The 22,913-nt window shown below is 45.0% G+C and overlaps 1 pseudogene; it reads left to right on the forward strand.

Moving 5' to 3' along the window:
• Positions 1-7,999: 7,999 nt before the first annotated feature.
• The window catches only part of LOC148146715 (uncharacterized), a 38,189-nt pseudogene continuing 23,275 nt past the window's right edge, over positions 8,000-22,913 (forward strand).

Below are 22,913 nucleotides of genomic sequence, written 5' to 3' on the forward strand. Positions count from 1 at the left end.
GTTATATTCACAAGTAATGATAGTGAGTGGCTTGGAGGGGAACACGCAGGGGGTGATGTTCCCATGTATCTGCTGCCCTTGTCCTTCCAGATAGAAGTGGCTGTAAGTTTGGAAGATTCTGCCTAAGGAGTTCTGGTAAATTTCTGACGTATGTCTTATAGTCAATACACCCTGCAGCGTCTGAGAGTCAGTGATGGAGGGAGCTTATGGATAAATGCCAATCAGGTTTGTCATGGGTGGTGTCAAGCTTCTTGAGTGTTGTTGGTGTTGCACCCACCCAGGCAAATGGGGAGCATTCCATCACTCTCCTGTCTTGTGCCTTGTAGATCATGGATAGGCTTTGGGCAGTAAGGAGGTGAGTTCCTCGCTACAGTATTTCCTGTTTCTGATCTGTTCCTGTAGCCTCTAAATTTATATGGCAAATCCAGTTCAGTTTCTGGACAAAGGTAACTCTAGGTTAGTGGGAGATACAGTGATGGAAATGCCACTGATAGTGAAGGGATGGTGGTTGGATTGTCTCTTATTGGGAATGATTATTGTCTGGTAGTTTTGCACATGCAAGTTACTTACCACTTGCCAGCCCAAGCCTGGGTATTGTCCAGGTCTTGCTGCATTTGAACATGGACAGCTTCAGTATCTAAGGAATCATGGATGGTGTTGAGCACTGTACAACATTGGTGAGCATTCCCAATGATGACCTTACTGTGGAGGGAAGGTCATTGATGAAGCAGCTGAAGGTAATTGGGCCAAGGACACTACCCTGAGGAACTCCTGCAGAGATGTCCTGGAGCTGAGATGACTGTCCTCCAACAGCCATAACCATTTTCTCATGTGCCAGGTATGAAGTCAGCCAGCAGAGAGTTGGCTCCCTGAAACCCATTGATACCAGTTTTGCTAAGGATTCTCGATGCCACAATTGGACAAATGCAGTCTTGATGTCAAGGGCTGTCACTCTGACCTCACCTCTGGACTTGAGCTTTTTTTCTCCATATGTGAACTAAGTACATCAATGACTTGATCACAGAGGCTTTAGGGCAAGTCTGAGGATATTCCTAGCTCTGAACCTTTAATTGTTTTTTTTTCACCTTCATGACTTTCTAACCGAGCATTTTTCATCAGTGTTTACTGTGGAAAAGGACATGGAAGATATGGAATGTAGGGAAATAGTCCATATGAAAATATGAAAAATGTCCATATTACAGAGAAGGAGGTGCTGAAAATCTTGAAATGCATAAAAGTGAATAAATCCCCAAGATCTGATCAGGTGTACCCTAGAACTCTGTGGGAAGCTAGGGAAGCGATTGCTGGGCCTCTTAGTGACATATTTGTAACATCGATAGTCACAGGTGAGATGCCAGAAGACTGGAGGTTGGCAAACATGGTGCCACTATTTAAGAAAGGTGGTAAGGACAAGCCATGGAACTATAGGTCAGTGAGCCTGACGTCAGTGGTGCGCAAGTTGTTAGAGGGAACCCTGAGGGACAGGATGTACATGTATTTGGAAAGGCAAGGACTGATTAGGGATAGTCAGCATGGCTTTGTGCGTGGGAAATCATGTCTCACAAACTTGATTGAGTTTTTTGAAGAAGTAACAAAGAAGATTGATGAGGGCAGAGCAGTAGATGTGATCTATATAGACTTCAGTAAGGCGTTCAACAAGGTTCCCCATGGGAGACTGATTAGCAAGGTTAGATCTCATGGAATACAGGGAGAACTAGCCATTTGGAGACAGAACTGACTCAAAGACAGAAGACAGAGAGTGCTAGATGGATGGATGTTTTTCAGACTGGAGGCCTGTGACCAGTGGAGTGCCACAAGGATCGGTGCTGGGTCCACCACTTTTTATTATTTATATAATTGATTTGGATGTGAACATAGGAGGTGTAGTTAGTAAGTTTTTAGATTACACCAAAATTGGAGGTGTCGTGGACAGCGAAGAAGGTTACCTCAGATTACAACAGGATCTTGATCAGATGGGCCAATGGGCTGAGGAGTGGTAGATGGAGGTTAATTTAGATAAATGCGAGGTGCTGCATTTTGGGAAAGCAAATCTTAGCAGGACCTAATGGTAAGGTCCTCAGGAGTTTTGCTGAACAAAGAGACCTTGGAGTGCAGGTTCATAGCTCCTTGAAAGTGGAGTCGCAGGTAGATAAGATAGTGAAGAAGGCACTTGGTATGCTTTCCTTTATTGGTCAGAGTATTGAGTACAGGAGTTGGGAGGTCATGTTACGGCTGTACAGGACATTGGTTAGGCCACTGTTGGAATATTGCATGCAATTCTGGTCTCCTTCCTATCGGAAAGATGTTGTGAAATTTGAAAGGGTTCAGAAAAGATTTACAAGGATGTTGCCAGGGTTGGAGGATTTGAGCTATAGGGAGGGACTGAACAGGCTGGTGCTGTTTTCCCTGGAGCGTTGGAGGCTGAGGGGTGACATTATAGGGATTTATAAAATCATAAGGGGCATGGATAGGATAAATAGGCAACATCTTTTCCCTGGGGTGGGGAGTCCAGAACTAGAGGGCATAGGTTTCGGGTGAGAGGGGAAAGATATAAAAGACACATAAGGGGCAGCGTTTTCACGCAGAGGGTGGTACGTGTATGGAATGATCTGCCAGAGGAAGTGGTGGAGGCTGGTACAATTGCAACACTTAAAAGGCATCTGGATGGGTATATGAATAGGAAGGGTTTGGAGGGATATGGGCCGGGTGCTGGTCCAGGTGGGACTAGATTGAGGTGGGATATCTGATTGGCATGGACGAGTTGGACCAAAGGGTTTGTTTGCGTGCCAAAATTCTCTACGACACTCAGCTTTGTCATTCACCAGCGTCTGCCTGACAGACCCTGTTCCCTTCCAGTTTGAAAACAGTCTTACCATTAACAGCACTTTGCTAATGCAGGACAGCTTTAGTCACTGCATGTTTAATCACTAACATATCTGGCTGTGACTAGTCTGGCAGCAATTTACAACATCAAACTGTTTAACAGGGAACAGACTCACATTGTATATTTTACATGAAGTGTTAAGTATTATTTTCTATTACGGGAGTTCGAAACATAGAATTCTGTCTGAGAACTGAAGCAAAAAGGTTTGCATTCTATAGCACCTTTCACAAATGCAGGATAATTGTTTGACAAGAACTGGAAGCACTTTTGCAGTGTAAGAATTGCAGCAGCTGAGTTCTAGACAAAAATATATTACAAACAGCAACAAGATAATTCTTGTGTTTTGCTGTTCAGGGATACAGTCTGTATTCTGTGGTTATTTGATTCTATGATCAAAATTGTGACACGGGTCTTTTAGATCCACATAAGAGGACCTCTGTTTACATCCAAACCGAAAACCAAAGAACTACAGAAGCTAAAGATCATAAACAAATCAAAAATCGCTGGAAAAGCTCGGCCACTTTAGCAGCATCTGTGGAGACAAAACAGAGCTAACGTTTCGGATCCAGTGATCCTTCTTCAGAAGTAGATTTAGTCCCTGCTTTCTGTCTCCCCTAAAAGGTGACATCTCCAGTAGTGCAGCACTCCCTCAGCACTGAGCTGGCACATGAGGACTGCAGATGCTGGAGATCAGAGTGTGGGGCTGGAAAAGCACAGCTGGTCAAGCAGCATCTGAGGAGCAGGAGAACCAACGTTTCGGGCTTAAGCCCCTTCATCAGGAATTTTATGCACCTGCTGTAGCAATTTTCAACCTTTTGCTTCAGAGGTATGAGTCTGCAGTTGATATTATAATTCACAAAATAAAGTACGTCTCTTCAACAGCTTTCCTCATAGTTAGATTCAAGAAGCATGATCCAGACTCATTCTGACAATACAAAAAGCAGTCAAATGTTGAACATAAATTATCCCTGTGTTATATTTTATTGCAGGCATAGAACAAGGTCAACACGGTTGTAATTTAAATCCCAGCCACTTCTGGCATTTGAATTTGCTTACTATCAGTGACTAGTTGTTCCAAAGTAGAACTTAAGCAGCTATCAGAAGCACTGTACAAGTACCAAAGTTTCAGAGACAAATTATTCATCCTCACCCTCTACTAAGTGGAGAATCTACAATAATTTTACTGTATTTCTACAGTAATGTCCCCTATATCAAAGACACCTCAGAAATGATCGCCAGATTACTCAGACCTCTTGACATCATGGTATCCCACAAACCCACCAACACAATAAAACAGCAGCTAATGAACTGAATGACCCTATACAAATAACAAGCAAAATGAACATCATTTAAAAAGTACCTTGCAAGAACTGTAGCAAATGCTTTATTGGACAAACAGGCAGAAAACTAGCCACTAGGATGCATGAACATCTACTAGCCACAAAAAGACATGACCCTCTCTCACTAGTATCCTTACACACAGATGAGGAAGGACACCACTTTGGGACAACATATCCATCTGAGGATAAGCCAAACAGAGACACACAGGAGAATTCTTAGAAGCATGGCATTCCAACTGGAACTCTATCAGCAACACATCGAAATGGTCCTCATTTACCACCCTCTGTGAAAAAGAACAGGAAATGACATGACCAACACAAGAAATGGCATTGCCACCAGAAATGGCATCACCAGCCCAAGGAAGCCTAAACACAAAAATAGAAAGCAGGCCATAATACCAGTGCTTCATCAGAGACTCACTGATGATGTTAGATATTATGGTGATGAAACATCTGAAAAAGAACTTTCCAGCTCAGCGAGCAAACCTAGATCCATTTTTTCTTTTAAAAAAATCAATATATCGAACCTTCCATGCATTCAGTTGAGAGGTCAGATTTCAGTTCTACATTGCTGAGGTCACTTGTAGAACACTTGTACAATTAGGGTATTCCTTCCATAGGAAGGATGGTATTGACCTTGAGACAGTTCAGAAAAGATTTACAAGAATGTTGCTGGAACGGGATGATTTGAGTTATTAGGGAGAGGTTGAATGGGTTGGGGCTTTTCTCCATGGAGCACTGGAGACTGCGGGGTGACCTTCTAGATGGTTTATAATATACAATTTTGGAGATTTGAAGCTCAGATTCGGGATCAGATTGTAAATTTGCTCGCTGAGAAGGGTTTGTTTTCAGATGATTCATCACCTTGCCAGGTAACATCATCAGTGCACCTCTGATGATGCACTGGTGTTCTGTCCTGCTTTATAAAATCATGAGGGGCATAGATAGGGTGAATAACCAAGGTCTTTTTCCCATGGTAGGGGAATCCAAAACAAGGGGATCTAGGTTTACAGTGAGAGGGGAAAGATTTACTAAGGACCCAAGGGGTAACTTTTTAACTCCTTAATTAAAAGACATAGCGATTCCTCATAATAATAATAATAAGAGGCTGAAATATTCCCAAAAATCGGGGAAGTTTGTAACGTTTTAAGAACCACTACTTCTGGCTTCTCACAACTAATGTTGGCTGTAATCTCGACTCACAGCCTCAGAACAAATTAAGGCAAAGTGTTACTGATGAGGGGGCTTCAAGTGATGACTGTCTTCTTCCCCAGAGGCCACACTAATGACCCCAATCTTGCGTACCGCTGAAATAATTCAGAGTGGAGGTAATGGAGTAGAGAGAAGAAGTGCGAGTTTAACTGGGGATGGATTTTGTGTTGTAACGTGTATAGAGTCATAGAGTCATAGAGATGTACAGCACAGAAACAAACCCTTCAGTCCAACCTGTCCATGCCGACCAGATATCCCAACCCAATCTAGTCCCACCTGCCAGCACCCGGCCCATATCCCTCCAAACCCTTCCTATTCATAAACCCATCCAAATGCCTTTTAAATGTTGCAATTGTACCAGCCTCCACCACATCCTCTGACAGCTCATTCCATACACGTACCACCCTCTGCGTGAAAACGTTGCCCCTTAGGTCTCTTTTATATCTTTCCCGTCTCACCCTAAACCTAACCACTCTAGTTCTGGACTCCCCCACCCCAGGGAAGAAACTTTGCCTATTTACCCGATCCATGTCACTCATGATTTTATAATCCACTCTAAGGTCACCCCTCAGCCTCCGATGCTCCAGGGAAAACAGCCCCAGCCTGTTCAGCTTCTCCCTATAGCTCAAATCCTCCAACCCTGGCAACATCCTTGTAAATTTTTTCTGAAACATTTCAAGTTTCACAACATCCTTCTGATAGGAAGGAGACCAGAATTGCACGCAATATTCCAACAGTGGCCTAACCAATGTCCCGTACAGCCACAACATGACCTCCCAACTCCTGTACTCAATACTCTGACCAATAAAGGAAAGCATACCAAACACCTTCTTTGTTTGTGTTTCATTCAGTAATCTTGTAAATAAATTCTTGTTTTGTTTAGAACTAAGTGGACTGACGAGCTGATTGTCTCTTGGAATATCCATGTTACATTTGCTTAAAACAACTTACAACGCTAGGGTCTGGGCTACTTTATTGAAATGTTTTGAGGGGGTCTGGCCTGGTCTAAAACACCTTCGAAAAACTTCATTTCTTGAATTTCTGTGTAGCTTTTAATGATCTGAGGATCAAACAAAAATTCCTATTCAGGAAACTGGAATTTGCATCAATAAAGATGCAAATCAGCTGATATTGCAGCTGATTGTATTGAATGTTTTGAGATTCCAAACTGCCATCACAATTGTGCAACTGATTACATGGAATTCCCCTTTCCCCACCAAACCCACCAAAGAAGTCATCTTCTTAAAATACAAACAACTGAGATTAACTCCCCTCTTGTTAATAATTCACAGACCTCACTGTTCGTTGAGATACAGGCTTACACTTAATGGTAAGGGATTAGCGTGGTGCTGGAAAAGCACAGCAGGTCAGGCAGCATCCAAGGAGCAGGAAAATCAACATTTCAGGCAAAAGCCCTTCATCACTTAATGGTAAGGTCCTAGAGAGTGTTGCTGAACAAAGAGAGCTTGGAGTGCAGGTTCATAGCTCCTTGAAAGTGGAGTCGCAGGTAGGTAGGATAGAAGTTTACAAACTTGTGAGGGGCATGGATAGGGTAAGGAGGCAAAGTCTTTTCCCTGGGGTTGGGGAGTCCAGAACTAGAGGGCATAGGTTTAGAGTGAGAGGGGAAAGATATAAAAGAAACCTAAGGGGCAACATTTTCACGCAGAGGGTGGTACGTGTATGGAATGAGCTGCCAGAGGATGTGGTGGAGGCTGGTACAATTGCAACATTTAAGAGGCATTTAGATGGGTATATGAATAGGAAGGGTTTGGAGGGATATGGGCCGGGTGCTGATAGGTGGGACTAGATTGGGTTGGGATATCTGGTTGGCATGGACGGGTTGGACCGAAGGGTCTGTTTCCATGCTGTACATCTCTATGACTCAATAACAGAAAACAGAATACTGAATGACGTAACCTATTTGAAAACCCAACAGATCGTCCCAACTTTATGATGCTGTTCTAAATACTTGATACAATCCCCAGAAACACCCCTTGGCACAAAAGGTGAAATCAAACACAGGTTCTTACAGGGTAGAAGTCAGAGAGAGGGAGTACCAGCTTCGACCTGCTTCTGTGGTTCCAGCAGTTTTTTTTTTCAGAAAAAAACAAACAAACCAGAGAAGAGCTGAGCTGGGAGAACTGGCCACTCCCTTTCATTGTATAAGTGTTCTTTTTAAACTTGAAAGCCTCTGCCTGAGGCTCAGCCATTTTGTGTTGTTGCCTTGAAGGACGGTTACCCAAAGGTCAGAGATCGAATGTCCCAGACTGCTGAGGTGTTCTCCAACTGGGAGGGAACACTCCTGTCTGGTGATCGTTGTACAGTGTCCATTCATCCATTGCCGTAGCCTCTGCTCAGTCTCGCCAGTGTACCATTCCTCAGGGTATCCTTTCCTGCAGAGTATGAGATAGACAACGTTGGCCGAGTCACAGGAGTACCTGCCGCGTACGTGGTGGGTGGTGTCCCCATGTGTAATGGTGGTATCCGTGTCAACACTCTGACACATCTTGCAGATAAAGGAGGAGCCATCATCATTCAGAATAGAACAGATTAATGCAAGGAAATGTCCCAACAATTGAACAACCAGGAACATTACAGGCAAGCACTGGCCGACCTGACCAAAGAACACATCCGTGAACTAAAAACATTGATCTGGACTTTTGATCCAGTCCTTCAGAGTTCCCTACGCACCCTCATCCCACATATTTCTAGCGTAGGCAACTGCTACTGCCTTCTGAAGATAGACAAAACCAACACATCAGGACATCCCATCGTACCAGGCAATGGGACCCTGTGTGAGAACCTCTCTGGCTATGTCAAAGGCATCATGAAACCCATTGTACAAAGGACCCCGAGCTTATGTCGCGGCACTACAGATTTCTTACAGAAACTTAGCACCCACAGACCAGTTGAAGCAGGAACATTCATTGTCATAATGGACATTTCAGCATTCTACACCAGCAACCCCATAATGATGGCATCCCAGCAACAGTCTCAGAACTCAACACCAACAACTGCCAATCTCCAAGCACTGTCCTACAACTCATCTGCTTTATCTTCGACCACAGCATTTTGACCTTTGACAACCCGTTTTTCATCCAGACACACGGAACAGCCATGGGGACCAAATTTGTACCCCAATGTGACAACATTTTCATGCACGGGTTCAAAAAAAGACTTCTTCTATACAAAGGAGAAAGTGAGGACTGCAGATGCTGGAGATCAGAGCTGAAAAATGTGTTGCTGGAAAAGCGCAGCAGGTCAGGCAGCATCCAAGGAACAGGAGAATCGACGTTTCAGGCATAAGCCCTTCTTCAGGAGTCCTGAAGAAGGGTTCATGCCCAAAACGTCAATTCTCCTGCACCTTGGATGCTGCCTGACCTGCTGCGCTTTTCCAGCAACACATTTTCAGCTTCTTCTGTACAAAGCACAGCCAACCAATACTATACTCTATGGACCCATGGCAAGGAGTCACTGAAACACAGTGATAACAACGGGTTTCATCTTACCATCAAACTCACCATGGACTACTCTCTACTGTCTGTCTCATTCTTGGACATATGCAACTCAATTAAGGATGGGCACCTCAGCACCTCACTCTACTGCAAACCCACAGATAACCTCACAATGCTACACTTCTCCAGCTTCCACCCTAAACATATTAAAACAACCATCCTCTATGGACAAGCCCTATGCATATACAGGATCTGTTCAGATGAGGAGGAATGCAACAGTCACTGGGAAGAACTCAAAGATGCCCTTATAAGAGCGGAATAAAATGCTCAATACATCGACCGCCAGTTCCGATGTGCCACAATGAGAAACCATAATTACCTCCTCAGGAGACAGACATGAGCTGCAACCACATGGAACAGATTATCAATGAGGATGAGCATCTCACCAAGACCTTCCACCCACCTCCACTTCTCGCCTAAACACAACCACCAAACCTCAAACAGATCATTGTTCGTAGTAAACTGCCCGGCTCTCAGGACAACACCATACAACCTTGTCACAGCTGACACTGCAAGGCGTGTCAGAGTGTCAACATGGATATCACCATTATCCATGGGGACACCACCCATCATGTTCGTGGCAGATACTCATGTGACTCGGCCAACGTTGTCTATCTCATACGCTGCAGGCAAGGATGCCCTGAGGCATGGTACATTGGGGAAACCGAGCAGAGGCTACGGCAACAGATGAATGGACACTGCACAACAATCAACAGACAGGAGTGTTCCCTCCCTGTCAGAGAACACTTCAGCGGTCCAGGACATTCAACCTCAGACCTTCAGGTGACTGTCCTCCAAGGCAGACTTCGGGACAGGCAACAATACAAAGTGGCCAAGCAGAGGCTGATAGCCAAGTTCGGTACCCATGGGAGTGGCCTCAACCAAAGATTTTGGGCCCATGTCACACTACAGGTGACTCCACTGCACCATATACACACACACACACACCAATACACTCACGCAGACCCTCTCTCATACACAAGCTCGCTCTCATACTCTCACACATACACACCCACACTCTCACCCACACATGCACCCTCTCACAGACGTATAACCCTTTACACTCACACTCACACACATACCAACCAGTACCCTTCTACTGACACCCTCCTTCGACTGACTGAACTGGTCCTCACCCTGAATAACTTCTCTTTCCAATCTTCCCACTTCCTCCAAACCAAAGGAGTAGCCATGGGCACCCGCATGGGCCCCAGCTATGCCTGCCTCTTCGTATGATATGTGGAACAGTCCATCTTCCGCAGCTACACTGGCACCACACCCCACCTTTTCCTCCGCTACATCGATGACTGTATCGGCGCTGCCTCGTGCTCCCACGAGGAGGTTGAACAGTTCATCCACTTTACCAACACCTTCCACCCCGACCTCAAATTCACCTGGACCATCTCAGACTCCTCCCTCCCCTTCCTAGACCTCTCCATTTCTATCTCGGGTGACCGAATCGACACGAACATTTACTATAAACTGACCGACTCCCACAGCTACCTAGACTACACCCTGCCCCCTGTAAAAATGCCATCCCATATTCCCAATTCCTTTGTCTCTGCTGCATCTGCTCCCAGGAGGACCAGTTCCAAAACTGTACAACCCAGATGGCCTCCTTCTTCAAGGACCTCCATTTCCCCCCCGACGTGGTCGACGATGCCCTCCACCGCATCTCTTCCACTTCCCGCTCCTCTGCCCTTGAGCCCCGCCCCTCCAACTGCCACCAGGACAGAACCCCACTGGTCCTCACCTACCACCCCACCAACCTCCATGCACAACGTATCATCCACCGTCATTTCCACCACCTCCAAACGGACCCCACCACCAGGGGATATATTTCCCTCCCCTCCCCTATCAGCGTCCAAAAAGACCACTCCCTCCGTGACTCCCTCGTCAGGTCCACACCCCCCACCAACCCAACCTCCACTCCCGGCACCTTCCCCTGCAACCGCAAGAAATGCAAAACTTGCGCCCACACCTCCCCCCTTACTTCCCTCCAAGGCCCCAAGGGACACTTCCATATCCGCCACAAATTCACCTGCACCTCCACACACATCATCTATTGCATCCGCTGCACCCGATGTGGCCTCCTCTATATTGGGGAGACAGGCCGCCTACTTGCGGAACGTTTCAGAGAACACCTCTGGGACACCTAGACCAACCAACCCAACCACCCCATAGCCCAACACTTTAACTCCCCCTCCCACTCCACCAAGGACATGCAGGTCCTTGGACTCCTCCATCGCCATACCATGGCAACACGACGGTTGGAGGAAGAGCGCCTCATCTTCTGCCTGGGAGCCCTCCAACCACAAGGGATGAACTCAGATTTCTCCAGTTTCCTCATTTCCCCTCCTCCCACCTTGTCTCAGTCAAATCCCTCGAACTCAGCACCGCCTTCCTAACCTGCAATCTTCTTCCTGACCTCTACGCCCCCACCCCACTCCAGCCTATCACCCTCACCTTGACCTCCCTCCGCCTATCGCAATTCCAATGCCCCTCCCCGAAGTCCCTCCTCCCTACCTTTTATCTTAGCCTGCTGGACACACTTTCCTCATTCCTGAAGAAGGGCTTATGCCCGAAACGTCGATTCTCCTGTTCCCTGGATGCTGCCTGACCTGCTGCGCTTTTCCAGCAACACATTTTCAGCTCTGATCTCCAGCATCTGTAGCCCTCACTTTCTCCTCACGCACATACACATACACAAACACACACTCTCTCACTGACGCTCATCCCCACCCCAACAAATACACCCACATACACATATAAGTTTGTGGGATGAATTTGTACTTGCAGAGTTATATTTTATTTTGCTCACAAACTGCATGAATTCATGTAAGATGCTTTTTAAGAAACAGAATCATTCTGAACATTGGGGCACAGGCAGCATCACACAGGGCACCTCACAACTTAAATGCATTATCTGAGATGGTATGGCACCCATTAAAGTTCACATGAGAATGTAGCTTTAAATAAAATATTCTGGGATTTGCACATGAAAGAACTGAAACCAACATGGTCATTCTAAAAGATGAGAGACTTAACAAACAATCCAGGTCTTTTTCAATACTGTATATAATTTCAGTTACAATCCACTCTAAACTTTTGCTATAAATTCTGTGTCTTACAATCTAATACTCCACAACCACCTGATGAAGGAGCAGTGCTCTGAAAGCTAGTGCTTCCAAATAAACCTGTTGGGCTATAACCTGGTGTTGTGTGATTTTTTAATTCCATAATTTGAAAGTATCCATTTCTTCATAGAGCCACATATTATCTGTTATAACGTAAAATACTTGGGTTTAACATGAATTGTTCATATAGTATAGATCTCCATCATATGCAAGAATTAAGTGTGACTGTGGATGGGATGTTGGCTTGTGGTCCCATCAATGGTGTGTAGCTACATTGCTGACTTCCTTAACAAGGTATATATTTCTGTTTTTATCTTCTGAATAATGATCAGTTCTTAGTTGAATAAACACATCAATTGAGTAGAAATAAACTTTATGGACCCTGAAATTATTAGTCACAATTGGAGAAATAATTGGGTACCATAAGGCCGTGTAATTATTACAATTACTGCAAAAGTATCCAATTAACATTTCTCAAAATATATACTAGTTATTGATTCTATTCCTGGCTAGACATTGCAGTCAAGTTGTACCTATGTTTCCTTTGCAGTTTGTACATTGTCTCAGATGTCATTTGCAAGATTTGAACAGAGATGAAAATCAGGACCATGTATAATTTTACAAGCCATGTGGTAGCGAGTATACACTTTGGAACAACCTATACTTTCCATTGCAAGTCAATATTATGGACAAAGAAACTGCAAAGCCCTTATGGATCAATCTTCTCAAGGTTGCTTTTGGTTTAGAGCATTTAATTTCATGATTGATTGGCCCCTCAGGCCTTCTCCCTCATTCTGTTGGATCATAGCTGATCCAACATTCCTGCCCTTTCCCCATAACCCATAATTCCCTGACTGATCAAGAATCTATCTCATAAAGTCATAGAGATGTACAGCTTGAAAACAGACCCTTCAGTCCAACCCGTCCATGTCGACCAGATATCCCAACCCAATCTAGTCCCACCTGCCAGCACCCCGCCCATATCCCTCCAAACCCTTCCTATTCATATACCCATCCAAATGCCTCTTAAACATTGCAATTGTACCAGCCTCCACCACTTCCTCTGGCAGCTCATTCCATACACACACCACCATCTGCGTGAAAAAGTTGCCCCTTAGATCTCTTTTATATCTTTCCCCTCTCACCCTAAGCCTATGCTCTCTAATTCTGGACTCCCCAACCCCAGGGAAAAGACTTTGTCTATTTACCCTATCCATGCCCTTCATAATTTTGTAAACCTCTATAAGGTCACCCCCTCAGTCTCCAACGCTCCAGGGAAAACAGCCTCAGCCTGTTCAACCTCTCCCTATAGCTCAAATCTTCCAAGCCTGGCAACATCCTTGTAAATCTTTTCTGAACCCTTTCAAGTTTCACAACATCTTTCCGATAGGAAGGAGACCAGAATTGCACACAATATTCCAACAGTGGCCTAACCAATGTCCTGTACAGCCGCAACATGACCTCCCAACTCCTGTACTCAATACTCTGACCAATAAAGGAAAGCATACCAAACGCCTTCTTCACTATCCTATCTATCTCAGCCTTCCACACAAGGACTCTGTCCCCATAGCTCTGTGGCAAGAACTTCCAAAGACTCACTACGTTCTGAGCGAAGAAATTCCTCCTCATCCCAACTTTAAATTGATGCCCCTTTATTCTGAAATGTACCGTCTTGGCCCTGGGCTCTCCCCCATGCAAGGAAGCATCCTCTCAGCATTTTCTCTCAAAAATCCCAGATATTTCAACGAGAAAAACCTCCCTATCTTCTTAACTGGAATAAAACTTTGAGATTTTTAATAGGGCGTATTTCTCTATGGAAGAGCTCATCCTCCCACTGATAACCTTACAGAGACATGGGTAAAAACATTGTTCGATAGTGAAACGACCCTATGCATCACTCAATCTTTTCAACACAGTTATAATATTTTTACAGGATGAGGAATAAGAGTTTAGATCAGAGTGGAGCTGGAAGAGCACAGCAGGTCAGGCAGCATCCGAGGAGCAGGAAAATCGACGTTTCAGGCAAATGCCCTTCATCAGGAATCAGGAATTCCAGATTAAAGGCTTTTGCCCGAAATGTTGATTTTCCTGCTCCTCGAATGCTGCCTGACCTGCTGTGTTTTTCCAGCTCGACTCTGATCTAAACTCTGGTTTCCAGCGTTTTGCCAGGATGAGGAATAAGCTCAAAGGTAAAAACATATCAACTCCCCCTCCCACTCTGCTGAGGACATGGAGGTCCTGGGCCTCCTTCACCGCCGCTCCCTCACCACCCGACGCCTGGAGGAAGAACGCCTCATCTTCCACCTCAGAACACTTCAACCCCAGGGCATCAATGTGGACTTCAACAGTTTCCTCATTTCCCCTTCCCCCACCTCACCCCAGTTCCAAACTTCCAGCTCAGCACTGTCCCCATGACTTGTCCTACCTGCCTATCTCCTTTTCCACCTATCCACTCCACCCTCCTCTCTGACCTATCACCTTCATCCCCACCCCCATTCACCTATTGTACCCAATGCTACTTTCTCCCCACCCCCCCACCCTCCTCTCATTTATCTCTCCACCCTTCAGGCACTCTGCCTGTATTCCTGATGAAGGGCTTTTGCCCGAAATATCGATTTTCCTGCTCCTCGGATGCTGCCTGAACTGCTGTGCTTTTCCAGCACCACTCTAATCTAGAATGAGGAATAAGCTCATACGACTGTACAGGAAGAGGTAAAGAAAATTACTCAAAAGAGTTAAGTTTTAAATGCCATACAATACAGGATTTGGAATATCCCCCAGCAAAAGAGTTTGACCAGGAACTTTCCTCACCCAGAACAGAAAGTGCTGAAGAAACTCAGCAGGTCTGGCAGCACCATTAGGGAGAAAGCAGTGCTAACATTTTGGGCGTAATGACTCTTCATCAGAACCGGCGTCACCAGAATTAAAATGTTAACTCTGCTTTCTCTCCGTAGATGCTGCCAAACCTGCTGAGTTTCTCTGGCAGTTTCTGCTTTTTGTTTCCGATCTCCAGTCTCCACAGTTCTTTGTTTGATTCCTCACTAGGAATTAGTTTTGTTTTCACGCGTGAACCACACAGCAACACTGATCACCAGGTTTTCATCAGAACGCTGCAAACAGAATCCTCCCAGGTCCTGAACAACTGTGGCGATGGCGAGAAATTTGGGAGATTCCTGCTGGAATTTGAGCGAGGTCTTTGTCGATGTCGTGAGCACCAGGTGGCTTTTTCCAGCTATCTTCTGCATTTCCCATGGCGAATCCACCTAGCCTGCACATCCCTGGACATTATAGCCAACTTAGCATGGACAATCCACCTAATCTGCACATCTTTGGACTGTTGGAGTATACCAGATCACTCCAAGGTCACCCAAGTGGTGAGATCTTTCAGACTCCTTGCCACAGAGTTGTGGTTGCAGAACGCATGTTGATTATTAAGGATGAAGTAGGTAGATTCCTGATCAGTTGGCAAATCAAGGGTTACAGGGAAAGGACAGGAAACTGGACATGAGGGGAAACATTTAAAAGGGACCTAAGGGGCAACATTTTCACGCATAAGCTGCGAATGAGCTGCCAGTGAAAGTGTTGGAGGCTGACGTAATTACAGCATTTAAAAAGCATCTGAATGGGGACATGAATAGGAAGGGTTCAGAGGGATTTGGGCCAATGCTGGCAAATAGGACTAGATTAGGTACCATGACTTGGAGGTGCCAGTGTTGGACAGTCCAACAGGTTTATTTTTAAGTACTAGCTTTTGGAACGCTACTCCTTCATCAACCACAACTCTGTGGCAAGGAGTCTGAAAGATCTCACCACTTGGGTGGCGTTTGGGTGATCTGGTATACTCCAACAGTCCAAAGATGTGCACATTAGGAGGATTGTCCATGCTAAGTTGGCTATAGTTGGAAAATCTGGTCAGCGTGGATGAATTGGACCGAAGGGGATGTTCCGGTGCTGCACATCTCTATGCCTCTCTGACTCTCTGAAAGATGGATCAACCATGATCCCATTGAATGGCAGAGCAGACTCAAGGGCTCAAATGGCCTAGTCCTTCTCCTATTTCTTACAGTCTTATTATCCATCTGTTCCGACTGTGGTGCCAATTCTCTTGCTATCAGTCGGACTCTAGTGTTCCATTGATGACAGTTATCGCTGCTTGCACTGGCACTTACACAGCTCGTCTTGTTGTTCATGCACAATTGGACTTGAATGACTGAACATCACCCCAAGAGAAATGAAATATTCCAGTAGCAAAATTTTCTGCCACAAACATTCAGTACAAAGATGAATCATTAATTGCGGTTCATGTATTTTCCTGTTGGTCGGGCTATCCATATATTCTCCAATTAACTGAGTTGACGTATATTAGATTTTCTTTGATATACAGCATCAGTGTTTTATTTTCCTCCCCAGCCCCACAGCTATCTGAATAGAATTGCAATGACATTTGTGAAGTAAACTCAAAGAAGTGAGATCACCGATAGGATTTGCCTCGGGTAGTAAAATCTCCGAGCATCAGTCTATTTTACTGGGCTAATTATCTGAGAGGGGATTACCCGAATAAATGCTCAACTGAAGGGACATCCAGTAGCTCCATCGCCAAAATGGCTTTGGAATCACAATGTAACATTCCCCCAGGTGCCTCAGTGTGGTTTCTATGTGGCTGAATTAAAAAGCGTCACGCTGGAAAAGCGCAGCAGGTCAGGCAGCATCCAAGGAGCAGGAATCATAGAGTCATAGAAATGTACAGCACGGAAACAAACCCTTCAGTCCAACCCATCCATGCTGACCAGATATCCCAACCTAATCTAGTCTCATTTGCTAGCACTTGGCCCATATCCTTCTAAATCTTAAATGCTGCAATTGTACCAGCCTCCACCACATCCTCTGGCAGCTCATTCCATACATGTATCACTCTCTGTGTGAAAAAGTTGCCCCTTAGGTCCCTTTTATATCTTTCCCCTCTCGCCCTAAACCAAAGCCCTCTAGTTCTGGACTCCCCCACCCCAGGGAAAAGATTTACCCTATCCATGCCTCTCATGATTTTATAAACCTCTATAAGGTCATCCCTCAGCCTCCAATGCTCCAGGGAAAACAGCCCCAGCCTGTTCAGCCTCTCCCTGTAGCTCAAATCCTCCAACTCTGACAACATCTAAATCTTTTCTGAACCCTGTCAAGTTTCATAACATCCTTTGGATAAGATGGAGACCAGAATTGCACACAACATTCTTAAAGTGGCCTTACCAAAATCCTGTACAGCTGCAACATGACCTCCCAACTCCTGACATCTCATGCAGAAGCTCTTCATTAGCCTTTCCACGTGCCTGCCCTATCCTGAGAGAACCTGTAATAACAAATAAGCACAAACAGCTCTAATTTAACTCCAAGAGTTAGAGTCATAGAGGCCTACAGCATGGAAACAGGCCCTTTGACCCAACCTGCCCATGCTGCCTAGTTTTCACAACTTAAACTAGGCCCATTTGCCTGCATTTGATTCATAGCCCTCCACACCTATCCCATCCATGGATCTATCTAAATGTTTCATCAATGACAAAATTGTACTCACTTCTGCCACTACCTCTGGCAAACTATTCCAGATGCTCGCCACCGTCTGTGTGAAATATTTACCCAGGCGAAAGTAAGGACTGCAGAGACTGGAGATGAAAGTTGAGAGTGTGGTGCTGGAAAAGCACAGCAGGTCAGGCAGCATCCGAGGAGCAGAAGAATCGATGTTTTGGGCATAAACTCTTCATCAGGAATCCTGCTGAAGGGCTTATGCCTGAAATGTCAATTTTCCTGCTCCTCAGATGCTGCCTGACCTGCTATGCGTTTCCGGGATTGCCCTCTTGACTGATATATTTACCCCTCTGGACCCATTTGTATCAGCCCCTTCTCACCTTAAATCTTTGTCCTCCAGTTTTGGACTCCCCTACCACAGGGAAAAGCTGTTGGTGATCTACCTTACTGAGGCCTCTCATGATTTTATAGCCCTCTAGAAGGTTACTCCTCAGTCTCCTCTGCTTCATGGAAAGATGTCCCAGCCTATCCAACCTCCTTATAACTCAAATCTTCCAGTCCAGCTGGCATCCCAGGAAATCTTTGACCTTCTGCACACTCCTGGTTTTCATAACCCATCCATTAGCAGCGACTGCCCAGTGTTATGCTCAGGAATCCTATGACTGACATCGCTACCTCTTCAACCTTCTCTTCCTCTTAAGGTACTCTTCAAAATCCCATTCAACAAGCTTTCAGTCACCTCTCTTTGTGCTGACTAGTGTGACTCAGTGTGCACATTTTCTGGGAAGTGCTGTGGGCTCATTTTGCTACATTAAAGGTCCAATAGAAATACAAGGTATTGTTGCTATGATAGTTGTATCAGTTCCAAAATTAAAATCCACAGTCACATGCATTGTATCTCAGAACTGTTCCAGCACAGAAGGAGGTCACTTAGTCTGCTGGGTCTGAATTTACTCACTGTCAATCCCCTGCCTTCTCCCTGTAATCCTCCACAATCTTCCTCCTCAGATAATAATCCAATTCCTTCTTGAATGTCTCCATTGAAGCTATGCCCATCACACTCTCAGGCAGCGCATCCCAATTCTTTGCAACATGCCCCATTGGAAACGTTCTCCCTGTTGACTTGATGTTACTTTTCCTTAAATCCATGCACCTTGCTTGTTTCTCGAAGGTTCAACCCGTGGGAGGTTTTCCCTGTGTATTCTGTGCAGAGGGTTCATGGGTTTGAATGCCTCAATTGACATTCCCTTCTCAAGGGCAAACAGTCCCAAATTCTCCAAGCTGTCTACTGCAGGAGGTTCCTCATCCCCCTGATATCTTCACGTAGAACAGGGCTCCTCTCTGACTCAATATGCTGCCAATGTTGAGTCAGTTGCTTTCATCTGGGTAGGGTTTAAAATTAGAATAGGTATGGACACATTTCTCAGGGCTACAAGGATCACAGGGTATGAGGAGAAAGCATAGAATCCCCACAGTGTATAGTCAGACCAACAAGTCCACATGACAACCCACCCCCTGATCCCTGTCACCTTGCATTTCCCATGGCCAATCCACCTTGCCTGCACATCCCTGGACACTATGTGTGATTTCCCATGGCCAATTCACCTAGCCTACACATCATTGGACTGTGGGACGAAACCAGAGCACCTGGAAGGACCCACGCAGACACGGGGAGAATGTACAAACTCCACACAGACATTCGCCTGAAGATAGAATTGAACCCAGGTCTCTGGCGCAGCAGTGCTAATCACTGAGCCACAGTGCTGAGCTAAAGCAGGAACAGGGGATTGAGTTGGATGATCAGCCATGATCGCAATGATGGGCAGAGCAAGTTCAAAGGGCTGAATGGCCTACGCTTGCTCTTGGTTTCTAGCTCTCTATTTGCTACGTGTCTGTGTTTTATTTGGGCTGACGAGTGCAAACACTAGGCAGGATAGCTTTCCAGTGAATCCTGCTGCGAAGCGTCCTGATGTTGGTGTATGTAATGGGTATACATTGGTGGGGATACAGTTTGGATTGTATCCGATACCCTCCAGTATCTGTGATCTAAAATATGTCGGCATTTTACAGAGAGGAGGCTGTACTCTTTTGATGAAAAATTAGACAATGCAAAAAGGTCCTGAGGCTTTTTTTTTTATTAGTTTTGCATTGCACTTGCATTTCAGTAAGAGCTAACCATGTGAAATTCTTATTGGGATGATTCCTGCATGCAATACCACCACCTGAGTCTCTGAAGCGCAGTTGAACAAAACAGATGGTCGGGATTCTTCCAGTTTCCTTCATTAATTTGACAGTGGATTGGCAGAAGCCCCCAGCATGTACCATCATCTCTACAGTTTTCATTGATGTGTCAGATGTGTTTCAGCGGGTAACTCTCCTGCAGGTTGAAGTCCCCTCCAGGTTGTATGAGTGTAATTAAAACTGCGTTTAATTTCCCTGCTGCAATACTGAGGGAGTGCTGCACTGCTGGGGGCACTGTTTTTCAGATGAGACATAAAACTGGCTTCCCATGAGCCCCCTCTCAGGTAAACATTAGGAATATCCTGTGATATCCCTGCCATTTGCAGAAGCGTGAGGAGGACATGAACTTCGCTGAAGAAAAAGTAAATTATTTGGTCACCTGCAGTACACAAGTTCATAGAATCGCTATAGAGCAGAAAGAGGCCACTTTGCCAATCAAGTCTACACCGACCCTCTCAAAAGCATTCTATTACAGATCTACCATCCTCCTCCATCCCCAATTTAGCCAATCCATCTAAACTGCACACTTTGGACTGTGGGAGGAAACCAGAACACCCAGGGGGTTATCCAAGGCTGGATTTGAACCCGGGTCCCTGGCACTGTGCAGCAGCAGTGCTAATCACTGAGCCATCATGCCACATCACTTTGTGTCACATTTCATCAAAGCTTCAGTAGCTACACTTTTAATGCACTTCACTGGCTGGAATGTACTTTGGGATACTCTGAGATCATAAGATATAGGAGTAGAAGTAGGCCACTCAGCCCATCAAGTCTGCCCAGCCATTTAATGAGATCATGGCTACTAATCTTCGCCTCCACCTTCCTGCCTTTCCCCTTAACCCATGACTTCCTTCCTGATTAAAAATCTATCTCTCTGAGTCTTGAATGTACTTAATGATCCAGCCTCAACAGCACTCTGTGGTTATAAATAAAATAGATTCACCGCAATCCGAGAGAGGAAATTCCTCCTTGTCTCTTTCTTAAATATGCAACCGCTTATTCTGAGATTATACTCTCTGAGCCAACACTCAGGGAAAACAATCTCTCTGCAGCAAACCTAGAAAATCCTCAACAAATCTGAAAACAGAAAATGTTGGAGATCATAGTCGGTCAGACAGCATCCATGAAGAGAAAGCAAGCTAACGTTGATGTCTAAATCACTCTTTATCTTCAGCTGGTGACTACCCTTGCCAACCTTTATAGGTGCGCCGTTGAGAGCATTCTGTCTGGATGTATCACTCCCTGGTATGGTAACTGTACCATTCAAGATGGAAGACGGTTACAGAGAGTGGTGAACTCGGCCTGGGCAGTCACAAAGGCCAACCTCCCATCTATAGAATCCATCCATCAGACCCACTGTCAAGGAAAGGCCACCAGCATTCTTAAAGATCCATCCCAACCTGGCAATGCTTTTCTAGAAACTCTACCACTGGGGAGAAGGTACAGAAGCCTGAACAAAAGCACCAGCCAGTTTTGAAACAGTTTCTACCCTACTGTTGTTAGAATACTGAATGGACTCACAAACTCTTAACATTCGCCTGCATCTCTGTTTTTGTTTTTGCTGCTGTTTACCTATTATTTACTTACCTTTGCCACTTAACTCTGTGATCTGCAAGACAAAGCTTTTCACTGCCTTGGTACATGTGACAACAAATTCAATTCAATTCAGCTCTGAAGAAGAGTCATCTAGACTCGAAACATTAGCTTGCGCTATCTCCATGGATGCTGCTTTACCTGCTGTGATCTCCATCATTTTTTGTTTTCAGTTAAAAGTATTACACCATTATTTCTTTATGCGCTCTTTTGACATAATTCTCATAATGTTCAGAGCAAACTTAGTTCAATAGTGCAAAGTTTCATATTTGGGCCATTATTATAATCTTACTGAAGGGCAGAACATACTCAAGGGGCCGAATGGTAAGTGAGTGAGAAATGGAACAGTCTAGTAGTTGATGGGGGTTGGGCAGTGGCTCAGCAGTTAGCACCGCTGCCTCACAGTTTAGATTAGGTTAGATTCCCTACAGTGTGGAAACAGACCCATTGGCCCAACAAGTCCACACCAACCCTCCGAAGAGCAACCCACCCAGACCCATTCCCATACATTAGCCCTTAACTAATGCACCTAACACTATGAGCAATTTCCCATGGCCATCTTTGGACTATGGGCGGAAACCGGAGCACCCGGAGACTATGGGGAGAAGGTGCAAACTCCACACAGACGGTTGCCTGAGACGGGAATTGAACTCAGTTCCCTGGCGGTGAGAGACAGCTGTGCCGCCCCCCTCGGGAACTGGGCTCAATCCCAGCTTCGGCTGAGTGTCTGCACATTCTCCCTGTGTCTGCGTGGGCCTCCTCCCACAGTCCGAAGGTGTGAGGGTTAGATTAATTAGCCATGGGAAGCAGAGGAGCTGGGTTTGGGTGGGATGCTCTTTGGAGGGTCAGTGTGGACTTGATGGGCCAAGTGGCCTGTTCCCACTTGTCAGGAATTTTATGTTTGAGCTTATGTACTGAGATAACTAAAAAAAAGTCTGTTTCTGAACTGCAGCTATTATATAATTTGATGGAATCTAACTGATAATAGAATTTGGACCTGATATCTGAATTTATGGTCAGTATATTTAATGGTATATTAGAACAGAAAAAGGGACATGTCAGAACATCATTGGCATGATGAAGATTTACAGTGGATTTACCATGTCAATACCAATCAATAGAAAAACAGAGAACTATACAAATAGCACGGCTTGTATATTAATAGGGAAATAAATATTGTGTTTCTTTGTTGATCGCTATCATGTCTTCAAGATACACTTACACAATTTTATGGCAGAACACTTACTGATCTCTTATTCTTCACAGCTTGCATCAATACACAGTTATATTGTTTTTGGATTTACATCTATTTGTGTCTTTTATTTCAGATGCAAGACTACACAAACATACTTTGTCGAACAGAGGAGTCGGCTTTATGGGACTGATTGGTGTAGCTTTGTTCCAAATCACCTTAAGATGTTTTTTATTTCAGATGCAAGACCACTCAAACTTAGTGAAAACCCAAAGAACTGCCGAT

This window comes from Chiloscyllium plagiosum, unplaced genomic scaffold (genome assembly GCF_037043375.1).
Source record: "Chiloscyllium plagiosum isolate Xiang-an unplaced genomic scaffold, Cpla_swu_hap1 HiC_scaffold_19, whole genome shotgun sequence".
Lineage (NCBI taxonomy): Eukaryota > Metazoa > Chordata > Chondrichthyes > Orectolobiformes > Hemiscylliidae > Chiloscyllium > Chiloscyllium plagiosum.